At 36.0% G+C, this 23,254-nt stretch overlaps 1 protein-coding gene across 1 annotated transcript in view; it reads right to left on the bottom strand.

Moving 5' to 3' along the window:
* LOC149230226 (transcription factor bHLH118-like) overlaps positions 1–23,254 on the bottom strand; it is a 117,358-nt gene that overhangs the window by 49,256 nt on the left and 44,848 nt on the right. The gene's annotated exons all lie outside the window — the stretch shown is intronic.

The raw sequence follows: 23,254 nt of genomic DNA, 5'->3' as shown, positions 1-23,254 counted from the left end.
ATATTTTATTTTAGTTGGGAATTATTACAGAGGTATAAGCGATCTTTGTACCATAACGAATCATTTTACCAGCTAAATGTATTAGACATACTGGAATCTTGTTGTAACTTTCGAATAAGTGCCCACACTTCTTCGTCATTCTTCCATTCCTCCCTTGCTTTGTTTATCCTATCTGGTTGGATAATAGAAATGGCGCACAACAATGCTTCCACATCCTCATCCTTTCTTGAGAGTGCATCTGCCTCCACATTTTTCTTCCCTTTTTTGTAGATGATTTCAAAGTCATAACCCAACATCTTTGTGACCCACTTTTTTTGCTCTTCAGAGGATAATCTTTGTTCTAAAAAGTATTTAAGGCTATCATGATCTGTTTTTACCTTGAAGTGTCTTCCCATTAGGTAGGGTCACCATTTCTTAAGTGCATGGAGTATTTCCAACATTTCCTTCTCATAAATAGCTTTGTGTAAAAACTTTCCCTTGATTGGATGACTTTCAAAAGAAATGGATCTTTCATCTTGCGTTAAAACAACAGCAATTCCATTTCTTGAAGCATCACATTCCACATAAAGGTTTTTGTGAAGTCTGGTGTAGCTAAGACCGGTGGTTGGCACATTTCCTCTTTAAGATTTTTGAAGGCCTTTGTTACTGCTGGAGTCCATGAAAATGCATCTTTCTTCAATAATGTTGTTAGAGGTGCTGCTATTCTCCCATAATTCTTAACAAACTTGCGATAATACCCTATCAACCTGAGAAATCCTCGTAGATGCTTTATGGATGTGGAGATTTTCCATTCCTTAATGGCTTTAATTTTGCTAGGGTCTACCTTAATGCCTTCATGAGATACAATATGACCCAGATATTCCACCTCTTGTACTCCAAAGAAACATTTGGATCTTTTTGCATATAATTGTTTCTCTTCTAATAGTTGTAGCACCTTGTCAAAATGTTCAACATGATCCTTCCAAGAGTTGTTGTAGATTAGTATATCATCAAAAAATACTAACATAAATTTTCTAAGGAATTGTTTGAAAATGGAATTCATCAAACCTTGAAATATTGGAGGTGCATTGGTAAGGCCAAAAGGCATGACCAAAAATTCATAATGACCCTCATGAGTTCTAAATGTTGTTTTCGGAATGTCTTCAGTCTTCATTCTGATTTGATGATATCCTGAACGAAGATCCAACTTGGTGAAGTAAATTGATCCATGCAATTCATCTAGTAATTCATCAATGACAGGAATGGGAAACTTATCTTTAATAGTGAGCTTGTTGAGCTCCCTATAATCCGGACACATGCGCGATGATCCATCCTTCTTGTGCACCAATACTACTGGAGCAGAGAAAGAACTTTGACTCGGTTGAATTATACTATCCTCTAGCATTTCTGCAACCATAAGTTCACTTTCACTCTTTTGGGCATAGGGATATCTGTATGGCCTGATGTTTGGAGGAACACTTCCCAGAATCAGATGGATAGCATGATCATGATCACAAATAGGTGGGAGACCTTTGGGAGTCTCAAATACCTTGGAATGATTGCCCAAGACTTTTTGGAGATCTAGAGAAATAGATGATTCCAATGTGGAAACATCTAGCGAACATAATTGTGCAATTACACCTCTTTGTTCCTTTTTTAGAAGCTTTGTCATACTGTTAGAGCTGATTATATTTCCCAGTTTCCCTACAATACCCCTTAATTCAACTTCCTTTCTTTCCACAAAAAATTTCATGAAAAGTTCTTGAAAATTAAAAGCTATTCTACCCAAGGATTGTAGCCATTGGACTCCTAGTACAACATTAGCACCTCCCATTGGAATGGAAAGCATTGGGCTAATCAATACATATTCTCCCATGGATAGCTTGATATTATGGCACTTTCCTGAGCAATTTATTGTTCCTCCATTTGCAACCATCACTTGACACTCTGGTGCTGGATATAAGAAGTATTTCAGTTCTTTTGCTACCTTACAATGAATAAAACTGTGGGTACTTCCTGAATCAATCAACACTATTACCTTTTTCTTCTTGATTTGTCCTTCTATCTTGATGGTTTGAGGAGTGGTAATTCCCACCAACGTATTACAAGATATGGTTGGATTCATTTCTTCTTTATCTAGGCTTTGTTCCTGGAGTATATCCTCTTATTTTGACCTTTCTTGCTCCTTTTCTTCTTCCTCTTCACAATCTATGTAGAATAATTTCTTCTCAGCACGCTTATGACCTTTAGTGTATTTGCTATCATAACTGTAACAAATCCCTTTTGCTCTTTTTTCTTCCAATTTTTGTGGTGTCAACCTTAGAGGTTGTGGAAGACTAGGGGCAACAACACTTCCATCTTTATAGTTGTGAGTGGTATGCTTCCTGGTTGCCATAATTTTGCTTTCCATTTTTCTTGCTAACCTGAATTCCTTCTCTAATGAATCAGGTTCCCAAAGGTGAACATCATGTTGGATATTATCCTCTAAATTCCCTATGAACACATCAATCATATGCTCCTATGGAATATTTTTTACCCTTATGTTCAATTTTTGGAACTCCTCAATGTGCTCCATTAGTGAACCCTTTTGTTTGAGACTTATCAATTGGCTAACAAAAGTGTTTCTTTTTCTATCCTCATAATGTGCTGTCAATTATTCTGTAAAAATTTCCCAAGTGATAATTTGTTTACAAGAGAAAAGCCATTGATACCATACAAAGTAATTTGGTTCCAAATATAAAGTTGCAACACATACCTTTTGTGTGTTTTGCACATTATTGAGATCAAAAAATTGCTCCATATGTAATATCCATGTTGCGGGATCCTTGCCATCAAACTTCCTCATATAAATTTTTGGAATATGGTGGGTCTTTGATCCCACATTAGAGTCTATGAAATCATGATTAAAATTTCTTTTGTTAGCATCATGAGTTTCCTTTACTACCTTTTCACCATTAGTAAGTATTTCTTGTAGAAAATTTGTCAAATCTGTCTTCTAATCTGCCATGTCTCTCTTTAGATCTATCTTCCAATCATCAACCTTAGCTTCCATGCCTTTTATATTAGATTCCACGCCATTTATCTTAGCTTTTGTTAGCTTTTGTGAGAGTGAAATTTGTTGCACTTGGTCTTGTAATTTTGATATATCATGTAGCATTTCTTCCTCTTCTTCATGAGTGATGCTAGGGCTTTCAAGTTCCTTACTAGGTGTTTGCATTTTCTTTCTTTAGGGCATCAGTTATAGATAAAAATGCTCTACTATGCCCTTTGAATTCCTTCAAAATAATTTTTCAAACCAAGTTTAAGCAAAAATTTAAAAAAATCTACACACCTTTTTTCACTTTGTAGGAGCTCGATATTGACTCTGATGTCTCTCGGTAATTTTGGATTATATAGTTTTGAAATTTCAACTTGTTGTATCCCTCTGTCTCCTCTTTCTAATGCCACTAGTCGGATCCCAATTGGATTCTCCAAGGAAGAGTTATGTGAAATCTCCCACAGTGACCTGATTATAGACTAGTTCAGTAGAGCGAAATTGTACGACATGCCACGTGTCCTTGTTTCGACCTTTGGCTCCGAAAAAGCTGTACAAGAAACTACAGTTTGTCCTCTTTCTATACCTTCTGATGAAATTTCAATCCGATGCTCAGAGAGAAAGTTATGATGATTTTCCCCGGGTCACCTGTTTGGAATGTAATTCAGGAGTCTGTAAAAAGACCAACTTCCTCGATCATATCTTCGCAAATATAGCACAAAAAGATCTGAAATTCGGACCTGAGATTCAGCGCGATGTCTTCTCAAATGGGTTATTTTTTTTATCTTCTGAAACATCATAGAAAAATGTTATAGCGAAAATGCCACAATGACCTGTTTGGAGCAGCGAAACCCTAGAATCCAAAGCTCTAATTCCAAATGTTATGAACCAGCTCAAGAAAAAGATAGAAAAGGTAGATCCACGCTTTAGAATTTAGCCCCTTTGAGGGGGAAAACTCCTTTACATTACATAAATGAACAATTCTTGGATGATTCAAATGACAAAACCTCCTTTCTATATATAGGAGTCTAAGGAGTCACAATATAACCTAGCCAACCTAACAATAATAATATAAAGCCACAAAAATAAGAATAGAGGGCTTCTATGGGACATAGTAATAAAAATATGGGGACAATAGGGGCACAAGAATATGAATAAGGGATACAACTATAATAGTAATGGGGTAATCACTAGTATTATAGGGACCCAATAGATTCCAAAGTACTTGACCAATTTCACTCAATGTTGGGATGAACTTGGAAGTGTTGGAATCATAGTTTCTGAGGAGGATATGGTGAGCCCTTCTCTCCTTGGACATTCAAAGAGTTGGCATAGTTATCAGGAATCTATCAATGGTTGAGAGAACCTGCCAGATTGGGAATGACTATGGTCGTATTTGATGCAGGATGAGATCAGGAAGAACACTAGGGATGGCTCTTCATCAAAGATTGATGATGAAGAGAAATGTGCCTTAGCGATTAAGGCAAGGAAGGGGAAAGGTAAAATTTATCATTCCAAATCAAATTCTTATCATGGAGGTAAGAAGAATGACATGATAAAAGTTAAATGCTTTCATTGTCACAAGATGGGTCACTTTGCTATAAATGTTCCACTGAAGAAGTCCAAGGAGAAGTCCTCAGGAGGAGCAGCGAGTGAGGCTTTGGCCTCCCAATTCGAATTGCACTTTTCCCTCATTGCATGCATGGTGTCTTCAATGATGGGAAGTGTCTAGTACTTAGATAGTGGAGCTTCTTTCCACATGACTAGTGACAAAGAGTTATTTAGTGAACTAGAGGAGAAAGATCTCAGGATGCATATCGAGATGGGTGATGATGGTAAATATAGTGTTACTTGTGTGGGCACTATTACTTTTCAGATGGAGCATGTGGCTCCACTCACCTTAAAGAATGTTATGCATGTACCTTGACTGACGAAGAACTTGGTATCCATTTCCCTGCTTGAGGATAGAGGCTATGATGTAATATTTTCGAAAGGAAAGGCATTCCTTTGACACATAGCCATGGGTCAAGTAAAGAAGATAGGTATTTGAGTTCAAAATCTCTATAAGATAGAGGTAGAGGATTGTGTTGCTTTGAGTTCAAAAGTGGAAAAGATGTTGAGCCAAGACATCAGCGAGTTGTGGCATAGGCGATTGGACCACTTGCATCATGGGGCTTTGAAGATATTGCAGCAATTCTCTATTGATCTTCCCAAAGGTACACTTGAGCAAGTTGATACATGCAAAGGTTGTACTTTGGGAAAATACACCAAGTCTTCCTTTGGAGATAGAGATAGTCGAGCATATTCTATTCTGGAGAGAGTCCATTCAGATGTGTGTGGACCATTCTCGATAGTATCCACCACCAAACACAGGTATTATGTTATATTTGTAGATTCCTATTGTCATAAATGATGGATATTTTTCATGCAGAGAAAGGATTAGACATTCACAAAGTTTTGTGAATTCAGAGCATTGGTCGAGAAAGAGTCAGGCAAGAAGGCTAAAGCTCTACAGAGTGATAACGTTGGAGAATATGTCTCCAATGAGTTTAAGAACTTCTTTGCAGTGGAAGGGATTAAATGAGAGTTGACGACACTTCATAACCCTCAATAGAATGGGGTTACCGAGAGGAAGAACAGGAGCATTGTAGGGGCATCAAGGGTGATGTTGCATGATCAGGGCCTACCACTACACTTGTCGACTAAGGCATGCATTAGAATGGTTTATGTTCATAATCATAGCCCACATCAGATACTTGAGAGTAAACCACAACAGGAAGCTTATTCATGTAAGAGGCCAGATGTTGGTCACTTCAGGATTTTTGGGTCATCTATTTATCGCCATGTGACCAAAGATGCACGGAAGAAGCTTGAGCCAACAATAGAGATGGGGATCTTTGTGGGGTACGCTGATAATCCCCACAACTATTGGGTGTACAGGTAAACCAGTCTGATGACAGTGGTTCTCAGGGATGTCAAGTTTGATGAGGAGAAGGCCATGCGAGTATCCCTTGAGAGGGAGCTTGCGCTACATGTGGATGAGGATATTTTAGCTCCTAAGGTTGAAGGGCCTCAGATTGATGTGGAGCAGCCACATGCAGAGGTTCAGAGAGTGAATACATCCACTCAAGTAGATTCTTCCAGAGAGGGAAGAAATCACACTAGAGAGGCTGAGAGATTGTTGGATGATGCACAGGAGAATGTGGGGGGCACCCTCTTATCAATGTAGATAGAGGAGGTCACTAGAGAGGTACAATGGATACATGGCACTTATGGGGTGCATGTGTTGTGATAGAGCCATCTTCCTTTCAGGAAGCAGTGCAACAAACAGTTTGGGTTGATGTGATGGTGGAGGAGTATGACTCCATAGCTTGAAACAGTGTTTGGGATGTGGTCTCGAGACCAGAGGACAAGTTAGTTGTGAGCTATCGTTGCCTTTACAAGGTAAAGTAAGCTGCAGATGGTAGTGTGGAGAAGCATAAGGCCATATTTTTGGCCCATGGCTTTTAACATGTAGAGGGGATTGATTATGATGAGACCTTTGCTCCTATTGCAACATAGTCATTTATCATATCTATTTTGGCACTATCTACACAGATGGATGTGAATACTGCCTTCCTCAATGGCATGATTGAGGAAGAGGTGTACATAGAGTAACCTGAACATTTCCAAACCTTGGACCATGAGTCGCATGTGTGCCAACTCAAGAGAGAGTTATATGGGCTGAAGCAAGCAGCCCATGCTTGGTACACTAGGATAGATAGCTACTTCACTAGGTTGGGTTTCATGAAGAGTAAAGTAGATGCAAACCTGTATCACATAGTGGTGGAAGGTAAGCAGTTGATCATTGTACTTTATGTAGATGATTTCATACTGACAGGTGATGAAAAGCTCATCAAATCTTGCAAGGAGGACCTTGCAAGGGAGTTTGAGATGAAGGACATGGGGCTCATGCATTACTTTCTTGGCATGGATGTATGGCAATTAGATGGGGAGTTTTTTTGTTTCTCAAGGCAAGTATGCCAATGAGAAACTCAGGAGATTCTGCATGGACAGCAATAAAGCCATGGAGACTCCTCTAGTTGGTAACTGGAGGAAGGAGGATGGTACTTCAGGAGAAGTAGTGGAAGCTACTATTTACAAGAAGCTTGTGAGTTCATTCATGTATTTGGTGAAGACATGACCATATATTTGTTATGCAGTTAACTAGCTTAGTCAAGTGATGGTTAGGCCTACCAAGATGTATTGGAAGGCGACAAAGCATGTAGTGAGATACCTGAGAGGCACTACTTAGTTTGGGTTGTGGTACAGACGGACAGAGGGAGTGAAGCTTCAAGGCTTCACCAATGCAGATTGGGCAAGGAGTCTATCTGAAGGGAAAATCACATTAGGAGAGATCTTTAATATTGGGTCAATGAAAATTTCTTGGTATAGGAGGAAACAGATATCGGTTGCACTCTGTTCAGCAGAGGCAGACTACATGGATGCAAGTCAGGCGACATGTGAGACTATCTCGATGAGGAAGCTATTGGTTGGTTTGTTTGGTCAGCAAATGGATTCGATAGTGATTTATTGTGATAATTAGAGTTGTATCAAACTCTCTGAAAATCCAGTATTTTATGATCGGTCGAAGCATATTGATATTCAGTATCATCATCTCAGAGATTGTGTATTGAGGCGGATCGTGTTGTTAGATTACATTCCCACAGAGGAGAAAGATGTTGACATCTTGACAAAGGCATTGTCAAGATGTAAATTCGAGTTTCAGAGAGACAGGATCAGGGTAATTGATAATCCATTTCTTGTTTAGAGGGAGTGTTGATAAATGGAAACAAGAAATTCTAGTTTAATTTGTCCTTGAATTAAACTATGAATTAAATTTGAATTCTATTCTCATAGCAAAATAAAATAGTTAAATTAAGTTTATTAAACTTTCTTAACATAGGAAAATTGAGTTCGAAGTCTTTTTGAAGTCATGTATATGTTCTCCCTACTTTGTAGGAGACCATTGTGAGTTGTAAAATAGAAGACTCGGTTTCATGAGTTAGTTCAGTTAAATTAGTTCTCAAACTGATTGAGAGAACTAATAGTGAGTTATCAGTCACTGGAAACACTAATGAACTCCACCAGTTCTACTCTAGTTGACTGAATATTTACTCATCAGAAACTCATGCATGTTGATCTAAGAAAGACCCAGTTGAGACTAGAGTGCAAGGACAGTGTACTATTTGTTTTATATTTTTTTGAGTTGCATTGATATTGCATGCATTTAGGAACTGATCCTTGAGGGATTGCGTTATTTTTAGGGGCTTTATTTTACTTTAAATACAAGCTATCCTTCATAGGAATTACACATTTGGAATATAGACTTGGAGAGCTTGTGAAGAGGCTAAGATTTGGCCTTGATCTTGCTTATGAGTTGAAGATTGAATTTGCTGAGTACTAGGATCTTTCTAGAGAGAACAAGCATTGTAATTTCATCTTGATTTTCCAAATTAATACAAAATATATATTGGGGTTTTGAGTTGTGGCTTTCCCCGGATATTTATTGTGTTATGTGCCTCTAATTCCCTTTCTCTATTGATTATTGTTTGCTCTACCTTTATGGGCTTCTACTGTAAGGAGTAGAAGTAGATTCTTGTATCTTGTTTTAGTAGATTACATGAGCTTGTGAATCTATAAGATTTTCTACATGTTGGGCCTCACAATTATCATGGTTCCCTTATCCTATTTCTTAGCTTTAATTATTTTTTCTTGTATTTATGATATATTAACCTGTATAACATAGGTATTAGAAGTAATTAATTTATTCTTACTATTTTTCCTTTCTAATGAACTATTTTGATTACAAAAGTGTTATTTTGTTATGATTGAATTGTTACTATGAATAGGGGTTTTGCGACAACTGAAACACAATATTGTTTCCTGATTTGTTTGTGGTAAAATAAGATAACGTGATGTTGTCTCAGCCAACTATATCAGAAAGCAAGCCCAATTCTTATATGAGAAAAATTGTTTGGGACAAAGCCCTTGATTCTCTCATCTAGGAAATATTAAGACTCTTTTGTAACTCAAAATGAGGGTCTTGAGAATCTTTAGATTCTAAGGATTTCTCATTGTTAGAATATTTAATTTTTTTTTTTTATCTTTCGGGACTGGGGTATAAAGATGGGGACTTATTTCCTCAAAGAGATATTTTTGGATGTAATATTTCTGTATACATTTGATAAACTCAATGAAGCGTTGTAATCGTTCTTTCAAAATATAATGAAAGTTTATGTTGTTGAGAAGTAATTTACTATTTTGATTTCTCCTACGAGGTAGTATGATTAAGTTTGTTTAGACCCACTTTTGGATGAGGTGTTGTGACTTCATTTGTATCATTAGCTTTTCATTTCATCTTTTTATGTCAACCATCTATCTATTAGGTTAATTACAAATCAAGTACTTTATTTCGATTAGGGATAATATTGGTAGTTGTAATATTGATTTGTAGGGCTTGCTCTTTACATAAGTCAATTTACAATTGTTTCTTCTTTACTGTTGTTCCCTGAAGATTATCTCTAGATTATTGATATTTACGCACAAGTTTAATTTATTTTCCTGCTACTTTTTATTTTCTATTCCACAAAGTATAGTTTGCTAGTGTTTTTCCTTCAATTCTATGATTGTTGTTTCTTAAGTAGCACACTAGCATTCGATAGATTTCCTTGTTGTTTCTTGTAAACATTAATTAGAATTTGATCTTTCTGAATGATTTCTAGAAGATATAGTTTTCCTGAGATATAGATATTTTGAATGTGTGTTTTATGTTAGGACTTGAATTTTTCATGATAGTTATTTTCCTTGTTGTTAAAGAATTAATCACTGTTAGTCTCACCACTATCTCATGCATATAATTTGCAGACAACCTTGAAATAACCAAACGGAACCTCGGGTTGAAAATTAATGTGGTAGTTAGTTGCTTCTTTAGAAGAATTAATTGTATCAACAATTATCTCAACTCAAAGTTCCAAAAAGAGACTAAATAATTATATTACATTCTTAGCATGTGGAGGTCCTCATAGATTAAGACAAGTCTTGACAAATTAATGTGGTAGTTAGTTGCTTCTCTAGAAGAATTAATTGTATCAGCAATTATCTCAACTCAAAGTTCGAAAAAGAGACTAAATCGTTATATTACATTCTCAGCATATGGAGGTCCTCATAGATTAAGACAAGTCTTGGGTATCAAGAATGTGAGGCATCGAAAAAAATGATCCCCCAATCTCATCAACTGAAAGTCATCCCAAGAAGATTGATTATACATCTATAAAATCTCATGGAAACTCACTTGAAAATCAAAAGCAACTAGTACACCAAGCCAAGTATGTTCACATTAATGAGATTCATGGAAAATATGGAAAGGAGAAGAATACAAGGAATCAAAATGAAGAGAAAGGATCCATAAGTAGAAATAATTTAGGGAAAATTATGAATATGGCTCATCACAAAGTATTCATAAGAAACATTGGAACACATGTTGGTAATGAAAAAAAGAGGAAGGCTCATGCAATAGTAGAACAATAAGGACACATGGCTCCTTCAAGAAGTAATTTCAAAATACAAAGATCTCAATTTATGCCTAGGTATCAAAGTAAGATCTTTTGTTATTATTTCTCATGTACAAAATTTGGACACAAAGCACATTATTGTAGATCCTATGATGTGGTATAATATAAAGAATATGATCAAGTACCTAGATGGAGAGATAAGGACCAAATCAAAAGAATGACTCAATCATTTCCACAAGTGTTGAATCCTGATGTTAAATGTCACATTTGTCACAATTAAGGTCATATAGCATGAGATTGCAAACTAAACTCTAGATGGAAAAATATCAACATTGGTATATGGGAAAGAGGTCATAGAGGACCTCGATTAGGTTTCATTCCTGATAAAGCTTATTCAAGATAACTATTTATCAAATCAAAGCTTAAAGAAGAATACATTTACAAGGGAAATATGTAGACTATGATTTGATGATGATATCTTATATGTAAAAGTAGAGTAAGCATATGCCAAGTACCTATAGATGAATTAAAGAGCATGATCTTAAGGGGAGTACAAGTCTAGTATGAACAACAATGGATGAATGGTCTCAAGGGTAGTACAAGTCTAGTATGAACAACAATGGATGAATAGTCTCAAGGGGAGTACAAGAACAAGAAAAAATGGAATAATGATATGAGAACAAGAATCATAACTATGGTCTTCGGGGGGGCTAGTATATCAATATGAAGGAAGCATGGCTCAGTCAGGTCCACGAGATCATCTAGGAACCGATACTCATGCAAGATCATCAACATGGCACTTTTCAATAAATATGTGTAACCCTTTTCTATTGATTTCAAAGGGGAATAAAATACATTAGACATTCATGTAAACATTAACATTGACATAAGAAGGTCATATTTGAATAGGGAGAGACTCCGAAAATTGTACTTGCAAAGAGAAATTTCATATAAAGAGTTTTTGACTTTTTTAGCATTAAATGCCCATCAATGTTTGATGGTGTTGCCATCAATGAAAAGGGGGGAGATTGTTGCACTTAGTGATTTCATTGATGACAAAAAGATGTCAATTATGTTAGAGGGGATGTATGAGGCAACAACAATAGTTGATGACCCAAGAATAAGCGAGATTCTTTATGAAGTGATATAACAACTAGATCCTTCACAAGGTCTCATCACATGAAGATATGGGTTCTTGAAGTTATTTGAGTTTTTGATGAGGTTATTATTCTCAAAAGGTGATACAAGTAACACTATTTGTAGATATTTTTGATATCTTTTCAATGGTATATAGGTCTTATAAAATCCCTTTCCATATGCGAAATTATGCCCAATTGAAGTTTCAATATTAATTAAGGGAATATGATTTAGGGCCGAAAACCACAAAATTTGATGTGTTAAACAATGCTAAAGTTAAGAGAAGATCCATTATTTGATAGATCAATTAACATCCATGGGCATACAATTTTTTTCACTACTTAACTTCAATAAATGACATTAATGTCATGGATCAATCAAAGATGCTTCTGATAGGTCAATGACCAAATGGACATGAAGATACACAATTTTAATTAGTCCCATTGAACCAACAAGATGATGACACATGGTAGTATCTTGATTTATTATAATGTGGACCTATCGGTGAATGACATGTGTCACTATCCCATAGTTAGCATGATACCTCAAGTAGATGAAATCAACATAATGACTTGGAAACACTAGAGGCTACCACATGGCATGGTGATTTGACACACTTTGGTTGGTGAAAAATATGAAATAGGGTGACAAATGGCACCCATGAAGGGATACCATGTGTCTTGATGATGTCATGATGACATCATCAAGGAAACAACCGGTGATCCTTGGGTCTTGGTCATATGGTAAAAATCACATCATCATGGACTTACAGATATTCATCAATCATGGTCATATGGAATGGCCACATGGAACCATGGAAACAAATTTAACAAGCTTTGCATCACGATATGTTGGTCAACCGGTTACAAAGAGAGGTTTCATGGGTGCTAAGGGTTAAGCCCATAAGGATTTGGATCACCAACCAAATATATATATATATATACACACCAATATAGGTCCTAACATAATAATTCAAACAAAAATTGCAAATATCCAACCAAGTATGTGGATAAAATTTGAATATTTCTTAGGTGCGAAGGATTTGTATTGGTTTTGGTCCCGAATGAAGTTTTTGCTATGATGTATTTATTCACCGAAAGTTTTACTATTCCAATTTCTTAGTGGAGGTATGGTTATATTATTTTTGTGTTTGATCTAGTTTCAATGTTGACAAAATAACTCGTTGTTATGGCTTAATTGGTTCCTATGCTTATAACCCTTTGGCAGTGGTCGAGTATAATGCTACAATTGAAGGAAGTATTATGGTGATCTTCTTTGGATAGAGATAGCCATAATATATTATCTATCAGAGTTGCATGGCCATGGTAGTGGCTAGTTGGTAGGGGTCAATGGAATACAATTGGTGTCATGTCAGATTGGCATAAGGATAGTCCATGGTGGTGGTGCACATCCTCAGCTCCATTGGAGCTGTAGTAATGAAAGTAAAAGAAAGGAAGGTGCATCACTTAATAGGACACAGTGTATAATAGATCTGGTAGGTGATGAGGATTGTAAAATCGAGGTTACGAGTTCAATCTCCTTTCATTGATAGGTCTGAATATTATTTATTTTATATTTACTATTATTTTGTCGCTTCTTTAACGATTAACAATGGCCAATGCCGAATTATGATAAAATATTGAAAGGAACCCAAAAAATGTCTTTATGTAGAATATTTAAGTTAATATAAAGTTTCATATGGTTATTTTGGATTTATGTGGTCAATATTTGTCCAAATTTGATTCCTGAAGAGGCTATACAATCAATGATCAAAGATGAATGCAACCAAAGGGGCTTGTTGTTTCTCTTCCTCTTGTTTGATGATCAAAATATCTTGTATGTGCTTTGAGGGTTTATGGACGTGTTTTACTTTTCTTGCATACATGATGGAAAAGAAATACAAGAAAGGGTTTGCATGACCAAATTAATGAACTAATTGAAGCAAAAGTATGGGAAACAATTTTACCACTGGTACTAGTTGTAGGTTTTGTTGCAGTGCCAAAGATAGTTTCTACAGGTTATAATTATAGTGATTATGGTTATCATAATGTCTGTAGGTTGTAGTGACACTGATGGTGGCAGTGATAGTTTGTGTAAGTTGGTATCATGGCATAGGTTGTGACGATGACATCATATTACATGTTATGATATTCATTTTAAATAATTGATATATAATTATAATGGTTCCAGTTTGAAAATGAGATGAAACAGCGGTCCACAAGGAAGTTGATCAAGGAGGTGAGTACCTCCATTGAGGTTGATACATCAATAAAGTTGGAGCCTAGAGTAGGTTGGACCTTTCTCATTCTTGAGGTTTGATCCTACTCATTATCGAGGTTGGAGTCTGAATCAAGTTGTATCATATAGTGAGTAGTTTCTTGCATCTTTTGAAGTTGGTGCCTCAATCAATTTGTAGCCTACCCCAAGTGGAAACTTGCATTTCTTGAGAGTAGTTTTCTCTAGTAGGTTAGATCCTATAAATTTATGTAATGAATTAAATATAAAGAAAAATAAGATTAGTGGATTTCTCCCATATGGGTTTCCATGTAAAAATAACATCTGTCTCTTTGTGATGTGATGGCTTCTTATGTTTCTGATAGCTTCTTGATATGTTATTAATATGATGATGCATTGGTATAGTTGATGATGTAAGGCTTATGATTAATAGCTTTATGGTTGTATGTTTAAGAAACGTTATGAAATTGTAAATTTGACCTCACATTGATGTACCCCACCCCCTCAAAGCGTGACCTTTGGGCCAACACTTCTACTCAATTCATTTGTAATTTTGTTTTCCTTTCCCTTGATGTGTTTGGTTTGAAAATCAAATTCACTAAGCAAATCCATCCAACTTATTTGTCTTGCATTTAAATCTAGTTTACTAAAGAAATACTTCAACCTGATATGATTAGTTACCTATGTGAATTTATTTCCAAAACACTAGTGCTGCCACATTTTCAAAGCATGAATTAATAACGTTAATTCTAGGTCATACACAGCATAATTATTTTCATGCTCCTTTATATTCTTAGATTCATAAGCTATAACATAGTTATCTTTCATTAATATTCCACCTAATCATAAACAAGCATCTATACACATTATTTAATATTTATTGGGATATAAAATCTTAGATATGGGAGCTATAACTAATAAATATTTTAGTAGTTTAAAAATTTCATGACACTTTTTGGTTTGGATAAATTTTACTTGTTTCATTTGTAAAGATGTTATAGGGTAGGCTAGCTTAGAAAATCCTTTAATGAGCCTATGGTACTATTATTTAATTCCCATAAATTTTCTGGTGTCAGCTACATATTTAGGAATAGGCCAATTAAGAATTTCTCTTATCTTTTCAAGGTCTACTAGAATTCCCTATTTTGATATTACATGCCCCAAATACTAAATCTGATATTGATAAAAATTACACTTACTAAATTTGGAACATAGATGATGCTTTTTGAGTGTTTGCAATAATATTATTAAGTGTTTTTCATTTCTTTCTAGTGTTTCAGAGTAAACCAGAATGTCATCAATGAATATCAACACAAATTTCTCTAAGTATTAGTTGAAAACACTACTCATTAGCAACATAAAAGTGGTTGGGGAATTTGTGAGTTCGAAAGGAAGAAAAAATAACTAATCAATAATTTCCATATATGGTTCTAAAATTAGTCTTATGTATATCCTCATCTTTTATTATTATTTGGTGGTAACTAGATCTCAAGTTTGTCTTAGGGAAAAATGTTTCTCCCCTTACCTAATCAAATACATCATTAATTCTATGTATTGGGTATTTATTTTTTATTATCAACTTATTTAACTGTCTATAATCAATACATAACCTAAGTGTCCCATACTACTTCCTTACAAAATGTGTCGGTGATCACCAAGGTGAGACACTTCATCTGATATATCCCTTATCCAACAATTTCTTAAGTTGCATCTTTAACTCAACTAACTATAGTACACTCATTATACAAGGTTCCCTTGACAGTAGTGTTACTCTAGGTACTAATTCAATGGTAAAATTAATATCTCTTTTTAGTGGTGTTAGGGTCCTATAATTTTTATAGGATTGCTTGATTATAGCTTATTCATTATTATGTTTGAGATGTTGTAAATAATATTTCATCCTACAAATTATTTCCAAAGCTACAACAAGTACTAAGATTTGAGGAGATTTGTTGCATGACAATATTTGGATTTGATCAAACTACAAGTATTTTCATCAGAAAGAGCTCAGAAGCATCTTTCCAATGGTATATCCTGCACTCAAATGCGACACTTGGATTGAAAGATAGGCCAAAATGAAGATTTTACTTCAAAAGCAGATAAAGGGTCAGGGACTATTTCTTCTACAGTTTTAAATTGTATTTGCATTTATCCTTGATTAAAAAATCATTCCCCCCCTTTTATGAACGTGCAATATGATTTTAAACCTAAGTTGGGACCCTCAAAGCGCCACCCCATTTTCACAGACTCCTATTCATTCATAACTTTACCCGTAATCCATTATCCCCCTATTATCATAATAATTCCCAAACTCTAGTTGTGTTCCCTTTTGTATATTTTAATATCATAGACCATGTCAAAAGTCCATTTTTGATATATAACTATTCCATATATTAAAAATTCCCAAACATAAAACCTGCACTACCCCCGATGCGATAAACCAGAATCCACTCCCAAATGCAAAATGGCATAAAACGCAATCTAATAAAATGTCAGGTCTTCCCTATTCAATCCCACATGTAATACATATCCCCCTCCCAATGTGATTGCGATATGGCGAAAGCCCCTGGATAGATGTGATATATTATATGGTGAATTTAAAAGGTTTTCGAGTCTGGCTCTACGGAGGATCCCATAAATATAAACAGAGCCTCTCCCATTGCAACTGTGACATGATACAAGCTCTTCTCAGATGCGATTCATTATATATTATCTTTAAAACAGCCTTCAGCTCTGCTCCCTTGGAAAAGAACTGCAAAATGTACTGTATAAGCCTCGCCCCTGCTACGATTGCAATAAGAAAAAGGGCCACATGTTAAAAAACCCTTCATCTCTCAATGGCCAGATCAAATCCACCCATATCAATGGTAGAGGAAGGCTTAATACCCTTCTGAGCTCCATTTCAAATTATTCAGGGGGCGTCCGAACTCTATGCTCTGTGTCATCCTCTCCATACTTCGGATTCCCCCTCTCATACATCATTGTAGTACCCCCCCCTTCGAAATGCAGATTCCTTTGAATTTTCAAACCCGACTCCACCTCCACTTCATCTCCCAACCTCCATCCACAATGCACCAACTTATCCATACATGTCAACTATCACAAAAGTATATATGTTTCCCCCAATCCCCAACTGCCATGTCACCCTTCATGATATCGATTTGTGATTCGAAAGAATCGGCCCCCCTTTGTTGTGGTTATATTATTATTAAATATCATTTCCCATTACTATTAATTCCCTAATTTCCAAATAATTTATAAACAACAAAAATTAAATTATTGTAAAACGGAAAATGGTTAAAATTGAAATAGTAGAAAAAACAAAAGCAAATGGATAGAGGACATCGAGGACACTTTTAACATCTTTTTAGCAGTAGAAAATGGGCAAAGGACGACGAGGACACTTTCAACACATTTTTAGTAGCACCAAAAGGATAGATGAAAGCAAGATAACCAACATCGCATATTCAACATAAAAATCATCAAAGAAAATGCAATGAAAAGGCAACAAAACACATATGCCAACATGACAAACAAGATCACTCATTTAAAGGCCTAGTCACTACCAAAACGCCCATAAACAACATCAACACTCAGTCGACTAATGTTTTTTAAACATTTTAGTCTATTTTTATACTTTTTGTAATAATATAGTGAATTCTGTTTGAAGATATTTGTATAGATATTCGTAACAAATCTTGATATTTCAAATCAAGATATTTTGTAATAGACTTATAAATGCTTCATCATTTGAATTAAGAGTGGTTGAGATTTTTACAGAAGAAAGCTATTGTATATTTTTCAAGCCTCAATGGGTTGATCAGTAATAAAAAGGACATTCTTCAATGGATTCATGTGTTGGATTATTTGGTGAAGTGCTTCTCTCACTGTTGATGTGTTTATTCCTTGGTTTCCATAATTATGTGTTCTTAAATCTAAATTATTTTACAGAAAGTTGGTGAACAAAATTTGTTGAAAAACACACTGATTTTGGCTGTAGATAATTTCAATGTTTTCTTCTGATATCATGTTAGATAATTCTTAACCACTCTTTAACTTCAATTGAACCTATATCTTTTCCTCTACTACACTTCACTTAAATCTAAGGGATCCAGTTAGTTCAGCTACCTTGCCCTGTGAAACTCCTTTGAAAATCTGAGATAGATCCCTGCTAAGTTTGTAGACTCCATTAACCAATGACTCTTCCCTTGTTATTCCAACAAAACCAATTCATAAATCAAACTCCCAACCCTCCTAGCTAGCTTAATATCTAAATACAACAAAGTTAAATCAAACAAATAGAGCCCTATCTAAAGTTGGTAGGGCTAGATCCCAACATCCAAAGTGGTTTGTGGTTACCTTGGTGATTTTCTTCTACAACCTTGGAAAATTACAGAGTGCTAACAAGTGGTAATCCAAAAATTTTATCTAGGAAAAACCTTTGAATTCCTACGCCACTTTAATGTCATCCAAAGTCTTTTCTTTTTTTTTCCCGAGTTAAAAATTCCACTTGTATTATAAAGAGTTAAAACCCCCCATATTGCACATAATTTTAACTGCAAGGATGATATCTATCTTGTAGAGATTGATTGGGTATGCCTCTAATATTTTGTTTCGCCCCTTCGTGATTGGTACAAGTAACAGTCTTTTTCAGGTAGTTAATACTTTCTTTATATGTTTTTATAAAAAAATTCTCCAAATTGATTTCTTAATTCCCAAGGATTTATTTTCTAAGTCATGCAACACTTGTACACTCAAACTAGTTTACAACTGCTATCACATTTCCTTCTCATTTCCACTTCAGCTGAGGAACTCAAATTCCTTACATGCACTAGATATTTTGGGCTTATTGATCAGTTAATTGATATATCTTCGAGTTAGACTATTACTCCACAACTGACCTTCAGCTGACTATTTCAATAGTTAGAGGTTAGTTAGCTGAATACAACTAAAAATAACTGAAGTGGATTACTAAAATTTAGCAATCACACATGCATAATTGAACTCCAAACCCTCCCAATCAAATTTACTAAGGTAAGTGAGTGACAAGATCCATGCCACACTAGTTAACTGCCTCCAAGTTGTCCTGCGGATGTGTGAATTCGATTTACTCAATTTGACTAAGGCTAAAGAAAAATTGAGCCTTTCTTGCTACATTTTTTTAAATACTCCCTCTTAGCTATAAAGGAGGTTTTCACCACCCCTATCTTGTACCTGTGCAATTAAAATTTACCACTTGATAATTCATTTTTCAATATTTCACCATCTTTCTCCTCAGTTGGAATGTATTGTAGCAACATAATTCGCCTCTTTACACAGTCCCGCAAATGATGATACCATATATCAATGTGCTTGGACATGTCATGAAATACTAGATTATCATAGGTCTTAATGAAACTTTGATTATCACAATATATCATTGTCAGATCCATATCCTAACTGAAAATCCCACAAGTATTTTCCTCATCCATATGGCCTCACATGTTTCTTGACTTGAAACCATGTATTCAGCCTTTGTTGACCTAAGTTCCATACAACTTTGCTTCCTGTTGTACTAGGAAATAGTTGCAGACCCAACACTGAAGATAACGCCTCTAAGGTACTTTTCTTGCCTGATGGATTCCCTGGCCAATCTGCATTGGTGAAGCCTTGGAGCATCACTCCCTTTGTCCTTTTATACCATAATCCATACTCTATAGTGCCTATGAGGTATCATAACACATGCTTTGTTTCCTTCCAATACAACATGGTAGCCCTCACCATAACTTGACTTAATTGGTTTACTACATAGAACATGTCAGGTATTGTGTTCACATGATACCTCAAAGACCCCAAAATCTTCCTGTAAATGGTAGCATCAACATCTTCAACTGAGGTGGCATTCTCCTTGCTCTAGTTTGTATCTAGAGGTGTGTCCATGAGCTTATAACTCTCCATGTGAAATATCTAAAGTATTTCAGATGCATACTTCCCGTAACACATAAAAAATTCACTATCACCTTGCCATACTTCTAGCCCAAGGGAATAATGCATGAGGCCCATTTTTTTCATCTCAAATTCCCTTGTAAGATCCTCTTTCCAAGAGTGGATCAATTTCTCATCACTTGTCAATATTAAATCATCAACATACAAAACAAGAATAAGCAGCTTACCACCTACCAAAACGTGATATAGGTTCGCATATACTTCACTTTTGGTGAAGCCTAATCCATTTAGATAGCTCTCAATCCAAGTGTACCACGCTCAGGTTTCCTGATTGAGACCATACAATTCTCTCTTGAGTCTACACACATGCGATTCTCAATCATATGTCTCAAATCCTTCTGGTTTCTCTATGTAAATTTCCTCCTCAACGACATCGTTGAGAAAGGTAGTCTTCACATCCATCTGGTGGATTTTCCACCCCATCTATGCAACCAAATATAGAAATGATCTGATTGAGTAATATCCTCCAACTAGTGCAAATGTTTTGTCATAGTCCACTCCCTCTATCTAAGAGAATCCTTCGTTTAGAAATATGGCCTTGTACTTCCTGATGCTATCGCCAGCTGCATGCTTCACTTTGTAGATCCATATTGAAATAACCACTAATTTCCATTCTAGTCTTGGCACCACCTCCCACACATTGTTCTTCATGATGGATTCATATTCTTCCACCATGGAGACAACCCAAACAAGTTGAGAAACTTCTTCCTAAATTGAGGAATACTTTGTTTCAATGAGCTTCATCATGAGAGCCATGTATCTAGTGTACCTATTAGGTGACCACCTCCTCCTAGGCCATGATGTGGGGGTTCCCACATTCTCCCTTGCATCCTACAGTAATTTATCAACTTATTTGGTTCTCTTTCTCCCCTCTCTGGAAGCTTTTGTTTAAGTGGGTGCCTCCACTTTGCCTCTTGTCTACTCCATTGCATGTGATTGTGCCACAATCTCTTGAATCTCATCTCGAGGCTCTTCCTCTGGAGCTAGAAGCTCCTTCTTAGGTGGGATACTTAGCTCTCATTCTAGAGAGCATCTCATAAGATTCTCCTCATCGAACTTGATATCTCTCCTCACAGCTGTTATCCTCGGTGAAGGAAGATACACCTGGTAATTGTGTGGAGTTTTGATGTATCCTACAAAAAATGCCAACTCTGTTATAGGCTCAAGTTTCTTCCTCAAAACCTTGGAGACATGGAAATAAACTAAAGCTCAAAAAATTCTGAAATGAAATACAATAGGAATTCTACGAGAGAAAGCCTCCTTCGGTGTGATCATGCCAAGTATTCTATGAGGACTCTGGTTCTATAGGTAGACTGTGGTGTTGAATACTTCTTCCTATAGATGCAATCACAACCCTTGATCATGAAACATAGCCCTTGTTTCTCCAACTATGCTCATGATCTGTTATGAAACCAGCTCACAAAAAGATAGAAAAGAGAGATCCACGCCTTAGAATTCAGCCTCTTCGAGGGGGCAACCTCCTTTACATTACATAAATGAACAATTCTTGGATGATACAAATGACAAAACCTCCTTTCTATATATAGGAGTCTAAGGAGTCACAATATAATCCAGCCGACCTAACAATAATAATATAAAGCCACAAAAATAATAATAGAGGGATTCTATGGGGCACAGAAATAACAATATGGGGTAATAGGGGCACAACAATATAAATAAGGGGTATAACTACAATAGTAATGGGGTAATCACTAGTATTATAGGGACCCAACATGCCCCTCCTTCAAAAAAGTGTTGTCCTCAACGCTTGAGCAGTTCTGGATACTTCTGCATAAAATTCTCATCCTCCCATGTGGAATCTTCAGCGGATAAGTTCTTCCACTTGATAAGATACTCTGAAATTGATCGATTTCGTAGCTGTCGAGTTCTTGTTTCTGTGACTGCTTCCGGTTCCAATATAATTTTTCCTTCCTCGTCAAGTTCTGGCAATATTGTTTGAACTGGGAGCTTGTCGCCTATAACCTTCTTTAAACATGAAACATGGAAAACTGGGTGCAATCGAGAAGCTGCAGGAAGCTCCAATTTGTATGCCATAGTACCAATCTTTTCCAACACCTTGTACGGACCATAATACTTTGGTGATAATTTATTATCCTTCTTAGCTTGCTTTAGGGACATTTGCTTATATGGTTGTAGCCGTAGGAATACCCAATCACCTACATCAAAACTTCTTTCACTGCGATGTTGATCTGCCTGTTGTTTCATTCTATTTTGTGCCAACACGAGGTTATCCTTTAAGAGTTGGAGGACTTGTTGTTGATGTTCGATGTGATGTTCCACTGCTTGAACCTTAGAATTTTCTCTTAAATATGATGTGATGGATGGTGGTTGATACCCATAAAGTGCCATAAATGGGGTCATTTTTGTTGCTGTATGGAAGGAAGTGTTATACCACCATTCAGCCAGAGGCAACCATTTGACCCATTGTGTCTGTTTATCAGATACAAAGCAACGAAGATATCCTTCCAAACATTTGTTTACTATCTCAGTTTGCCCATCAGATTGAGGATGATAAGATGAGCTATGAGCTAACTGAGTACCAAGACAAGAAAATAATTCTGTCCAAAAATTTCCAGTGAAAATGGGATCTCTGTCACTTACAATAATCTTTGGGTTTCCATGTAGCTTTTGAACTGTTTCCATAAATGCAGTAGAAACTGTACTGGCTTTAAATGGATGTGATAATGCACAAAAGTGTGCATACTTGGTAAGTCTGTCAACTACCACCATGATGACACTCTTTCCCTCAGACTTGGGTAAACCTGTGATAAAATCCATTGAAACCTCCTCCCAACGTTGGCTTGGAATGGATAAAGGTTGTAATAGACCCGGTGTCTTAATTGTTTCAACTTTATTTTGTTGGCAAACCAAACATTCCGCCACAAACTTTTGAATATCTGATTTAAGGCCATCCCAAAAAAATTCCTTCTTAACCCTGTGGTAAGTTTTTAAAAATCCTGAGTGCCCTCCTAAGGGAGAAGTGTGCAATTCCATAAGAATCTTTTGTTTTAGCTGGGAATTCTTACAGAGGTATAAGCGATCTTTGTACCATAACGAATCATTTTTCCAGCTAAATGTATCAGAAGTACTGGAATCTTGTTGTAGCTTTCGAATAAGTGCCCACACTTCTTCGTCATTCTTCCATTCCTCCTTTGCTTCGTTTATCCAATCTGGTTGGATAATAGAAATGGCACACAACAATGCTTCCACATCCTCATCCTTTCTTGAGAGTGCATCTGCCACCACATTTTGCTTCCCTTTTTTGTAGATGATTTCAAAGTCATAACCCAACATCTTTGTGACCCACTTT

The sequence above is a fragment of the Pinus tabuliformis genome, chromosome J, assembly GCF_031772625.1.
Source record: "Pinus tabuliformis cultivar Carrire ecotype Pingquan chromosome J, CPIR1, whole genome shotgun sequence".
NCBI lineage: Eukaryota > Viridiplantae > Streptophyta > Pinopsida > Pinales > Pinaceae > Pinus > Pinus tabuliformis.
This window is presented reverse-complemented; position numbering and strand designations above follow the sequence as displayed.